We start from the raw sequence: 6000 nt of genomic DNA on the forward strand, positions 1-6000 counted from the left end.
TCACTGCAACCTCCACCTCTCGGGTTCAAGCAATTGTCCTGCCTCAGCCTCCTGAGTAGCTGGGATTATAGGCCTGTCCCACCACATCCTGCTAATTTTTGGATTTTTAGTAGAGATGGGGTTTCACCATGTTGGCTGGGCTGGTCTCGAACTCCTGACCTCAGGTGAGCTGGAGGTACAGCAGTCATCTTCTGCCATGAGTGAAAGGGGCCAATGACTTATGAGACACAGGACTGCAAGACAGAGAGATCCCGGCTACTGGAAGACATTGTTAAGCCCTCAAATTGCCCCAGCCCAGAGGTCCCGAATCTAAGTACATCTTGTTATGGATGCTGTCTTTATTGCTTCAACCATTTTGAGTTGGCAGAGATAGAGAAGGGTTGAGGCGGTCACATGGGGAGGGAGATTGATGAAACTGCAGAGATGTCAGGGGAAAAATGTCATCATTTATAAAATCGAGTAGAGATTGTGAAACATGTTGGTCACGGCACTCCTCTGCCCTCTTTTTTTGCTTTGCATTGTTTTGAGGCCGAGTCTCACTCTGTCTTGTCCAGGCTGGATTGTAGTGGCATGATCTTGGCTCACTGAAGCCTCCACCTCCTGGGTTCAAGCAGTTCTCCTGTCCCCAGTAGGTGGGACTACAGGAGTGTGTCACCATGCCCAGATAACTTTCGTATTTTAATAGGGACGGGGTTTCACCATGTTGGTCAGGCTGGTCTCGAACTCCTGACCTCGGGTTATCTGACCACCTCGGCCTCCCAAAGTGCTGGGATTACAGGCATGAGCCACCACACCTGGCCTCCTTTGCCCTGTTAACAATCACTAAGGGCCTAGAAGAACTTCTGTTTCTGTGCATTATATGTGTCCGTATGTTGTGTAATTAAATCACATTGCGTTAAATTTAATGCTGCAATAAATTTAAATTCTGAAATTAAAACAAAAACTTTTTCACTAATAAATTTAAAGATAATGATAAACACTACATTTTACATAAGTAACATAATTTTATGGAAAATTGGAATATATCTTTTCAAACAGAAAAATTTTCATAGGGGAAGGGTGTAGTGTTTTACGTGCTTACAAATCTTGTTACTATCTGACGTATGAGGAAACAACCAGCTTCTCAGATCAACTCTTATGTGGTTCAGGTTAAAGTAGATGAGGAAAATCTAGCCTCACGAAGATACATAGTTAGAGAAAGTATTTTGATAATCTTTTAATAACTGTGAATGTATGACAAAACTTGATCATCAATAGCTTCTTAAAGATAAGGCGGTGTGGAAACCAAAATCCTATCTTTTTTTTTTTTTTTGAGATGGAGTCATATTCTGTTGCCCAGGCTGGAGTGCAGTGGCATGATCTCTGCTCACTGCAACCTCTGTCTCCCGGGTTCAAGCAATTCCCTGCCTCAGCCTCCTGAGTAGCCGGGATTACAGGTGCCTGCCCCCACAGCCGGCTAATTTTTGTATTTTTAGTAGAGACTGGGTTTCAGCATCTTGGCCAGGCTGGTCTTGATCTCCTGACCTCGTGATCCATCCGCCTCGGCCTCCCAAACTGCTGAGATTACAGTTGTGAGCCACTGCGCCTGGCATATGTATATATATTTTTAAAAAACACATTTGTTGAAATCCCTATCTATCTCATCCCAAAAGTCTTTAGCTAGAATACCAACAGAAAATATCTCCTCTTCAATATTATTCAAGTTTTGGCCCAAATGAGGGCTTTATTCATTCATTTTCCCATGTGTTTAATAAGTTTTCAGGGACAGGCGTGGTGGCTCAAGCCTGTAATCCCAGCAATTTGGGAGGCCAAGATGGGAGAATCACTAGAGCCCAGGAGTTCAAGACCAGCCTGGGAAGCACAGTGAGACCCCATCTCTACAAAAACAATACATAAATTAGCCAGGTATGGTAGGCCATGCCTGTCTTCACAACTACTCAGGAAGCTGAGGTGACAAGATTATCGGAGCGCAGGAGTTTGAGGCTGCAGTGAACCATGATCACACCGCTGCACTCCAGCCTGGGCAACAAAGCAAGACACTGTCTCAAATAAATAAATGAGTCTTTAATGAGCACCTACTACATGCCAGTCATGTTTCTGGAAACTGGGGACAAATCCATGCCTTTGTAGCAGTTGCATTCTAGTGGGGGATGGAGCCAAGAGAGAAACAATAAAAGGTGCTATTTTATCATATGTTGTAAGTCGATATGAGATAGAGAGAAAAGATTAGAGCAGAGGATGTGGGCGGGGAAGTGCCTGTAGTGGGTGGGGACCGGTGATTGACATGGTCTGCAGCCCACGGTGGACTGTGTTACTTTTCACCCCCAGCCTTCCCACCAGCTCTGCCGTGGGATCAAACGTTCTACACTTGTCAGGTCCAAGCACTGATTTCACCTTTGGTTGGGGAAACCTTCTCTTTCCATGTGTCAGGTCTACATCGCAGCTATTCATAAACAAGCAGTCATGTTTCATGAATATCTGTTTAGCAAGGGGCAGATGCACAGGACTGGGGGCAGCAGGGAGACAGCTGTGAAGCAAAAATGTGTCAGTGGCTGGCAGGAACCCAGGGAATGCATTGCATTTATATTTGGAACTGTGGGGGAAGTTGCAGCTTAGATGGAGGCCATTCCAAGTCACCCAAGTGCTTCAATGTTCGGAACCCAGAACAGTAGGTGGCGTGAAACTGTCTGGTGGGCTGAGACTCGACAAGCTAGTTCCGTTCTCTGGCAAGTCCGGTCTTCCGGACTCAGCCCCTGGAAAGCTGCGACTCTCCCTCAGTTTACTCCTGCTCCTCTCCCCTTACCATGGGATCTTGGGAGCGTTTCTTCAACAGACAGCTCCTCTCTGCAGTTTTGTATAAAGTGCATAAGTAGGCTTAGATCAAAGTGGTGGTGGAAGCCTTTCTGATTCCGAAGGAAGCAGCAAAGTCACTGAACGACAGATCCAAGACTGACTTTTATGTTAAATGAAAACAATGTTGCAGCCAATAGTAACTTTTTTGAATGTTCAGTTCAGAAATGTCGCTGGCTGTCGCATGGCCCTGCTGAGAAGCTGCATGCTACAAGATAGTGATGGTTACACACTTTTTACCGCGATAAGCTAATTTTATAGCTATGCACAAACTGACCGTGAGTGAACCAGAACTGAGCACTATTTGAGAGATTCTCTGTGTACAGCTCTCAAATTCTGCAATGACTGTTTTGACTTCTAAGTACCAGTTCCTGACGGGCACATGGCAGGGGTGATAACACACCATACCTCCCCAGTCATCCCTGGAGCTCTAATTCTATCTTTGTAAACAACTCATTATCACTGACATCTTTTTTTTGACAGGGTCTTGCTTCGTTACCTGAGCTCACTGCTGCTTCAACCTCCCAGGCTCAAGCAATTCTCCTGTTTCAGCCTCCCAGGTAGCTAGAATTATAGGCATGTACTACCATGCCCAGCTAATTGTTAATTTTTTGTAGTGATAAAGTCTTGATATGTTGCTCAGCTTGGTCTCAAACTCCAAGGCTCAAGTGATCCATCCACCCCAGCCTCCGAAAGTGCTGAGATTATAGGCATGAGCCACCACACCCAACCAACATCCATTTATATGTGTACATGTGTAAAGTATTTAAATTATTTTTATAAACTAGGCGCAGTGGCTCATACCTGTAATCCCAGCACCTTGGGAGGCCAAGGCGCACAGATCACCTGAGGTCAGGAGTTCAAGACCAGCCTAGCCAATATGGTGGGCAAAACTCTCTCTTTCCTAAAAATAGAAAAATTAGCCAGGCATGATGGTGCATGCCTGTCATTGCACCAGCTACTTAAAAGGCTGAGGCAGGAGAATTGCTTGAACCCAGGAGGCAGAGGTTGCAGTGACCTGAAATTGTGCCACTGCACTCCAGCCTGGGCGACAGAGTAGGACTCCATCTCAAAAATAAATAAATTAATTAATTAATTAAATAAAATAAAAATAAATTACTTTAAAAGTGTATTTTCCTCTTATTTTCCTAGTAAAGTAAAAGGAATAAGCAAATGGTATCGTTATTCTCTACTGTTCTTACTGGCAGTAGGCCTTCCTAATAAGAACATCATTTATTTCATTAGCTTTCTAAATCGCTCTATTTTGATAGATTGATTTCTCATTTTTTGGGTGAAATAATAAATTATTCTTCATTTTGCACATGTAAAAGGATAACTTCTAAAATCAGATTAAATGGAGAAGGATTTAATTAAAGTAATCAATTTTAAAAAGATTGTAGGCATTTGTAATGCTCAAAATATCGATTTTTTTTCGTTTTCAGAGACAAGGTCTCACTCTGTTGCTCACGGTGGAGTGCAGTGTCACAGTCACAGCTCATTGCAGCCTTGAACTTTCTGGGCGCAAGTGATTTTCCTGCCTCAACCTCCCAAGTAGCTAGGACTACAGGCACACACCACTGCCTCCAGCTAATTTAAAAAAAAAAATTGTAGAGATGGGGTCTTGCCCTGTTGCCCAGACTGGTCTCCAACCTCTGGCTTCAAGTGATCCACATATTTTGGCCTCTCAAAGTGCTGGGATTACAGACATGAGCCCCTGCACCCAGCCTGAAAAATCTAGTTTTTAAGAGATCTTTGGGGATATATGAATTCTAGTGTGGTCATCCTTTGTAAAATTTTTAGTATTTTAATTATTAAATTTAGTGGCAATTAATATCCAATACTCCCTCTTTTGTATTTTGATTATTTTTTGAAATTGTTATACAGCTTATTTTAAAAGAACTTTCATACTACAGACCTAAGAATAATATATTGAAAAAAATAAAATTTCTGAAGCTATAAGGCCCAGAGCTATAAGGCCTCCTTAATACAATGTATTGTTTTTATTTTTACAGGAGACACACGCACAACACACACACATTTGTAATACATATATATTTCCCTTTGTATGAAAACTTTTCTGATTAAAGCTTGAATGTCGTTAGAATCACAAGATAACAGAAGTGTTCTCCTCAGCTAAACTAATGAGCCTAATTCCATCTGGATTTGCGCATCCCAACCATTTTTTCCTCTGCAGGTCTCATTTGCATAGAAAGGCTATTAAATGAGATAAAATCCATGGTCCTCACCACAAAACATGACTTCTGCACAGAAAACATACAGTCGGAAAAGTCCGAACTCTTTAGCAAGTCCTCAAAGGCAACATGTGACATCTGTGGAATCAAGAAGCAAGTGTCACCCTGACTCAAAGGCCTGATGTGATTGCAGAATCCCTCACTTTATCCATTTGAAGGGAAACTGTCAACCCTGTGGTTTGGGTCAGTGAAGCCAAGCAGACGGGACAGCTGACACTTCTGCATGGGACTCTTAGAAGATGCGTTTTAGATCTGTCCGATGGCATTAAAAAGTCTCCTCTAGGTCTGAATCTGATGTCAGAATGGTAAATTTCAGGAAAAAAGAAAAGCTGCCCACTTCTGACAGTTTTGAACTTCATAGCAGAAAATGATATCAGAATCTTGCCATCTGCTATTTCTACCAAAGCAAGGCAGCTTTCCAAAGCTGGTGTCTGATCACAAGGTTATGGGCAAAAAGAATTTAATTTCTTTTCCTTCCTTCCTTCCTTCCTTCCTTTCCTTCCTTCCTTCCAACAGTCTCACTCTGTTGCCCTTCCTCCTCCTTCCTTCCTTCCTTCCTTCCTTCCTTTCCTTCCTTCCTTCCAACAGTCTCACTCTATTGCCCAAGCGGGAGTGCAGTGATGCAATCATAGCTCACTACGATCTTAAATTCCTGAGTTCAAGTGATCCTTCCACATAGCTGGGACTACAGGTGTGCACCACGAAACCAAGATAACTATTTAATCTTTACTAGAGATAGGGTCTCAGTATGTTGCCCAGGATGGTCTTGAACTCCTAGGCTTAAGCAATCCCAAAGTGGTGAGATTACAGGTGTGAGCCACTACACCCAGCCTAATTTTTTGGAAAACTATACGCAAGCCACTAATTTTTGAAGGTGAGTTATTACCTTCAAATGACT

The sequence above is a fragment of the Callithrix jacchus genome, chromosome X (assembly GCF_049354715.1).
Source record: "Callithrix jacchus isolate 240 chromosome X, calJac240_pri, whole genome shotgun sequence".
NCBI lineage: Eukaryota > Metazoa > Chordata > Mammalia > Primates > Cebidae > Callithrix > Callithrix jacchus.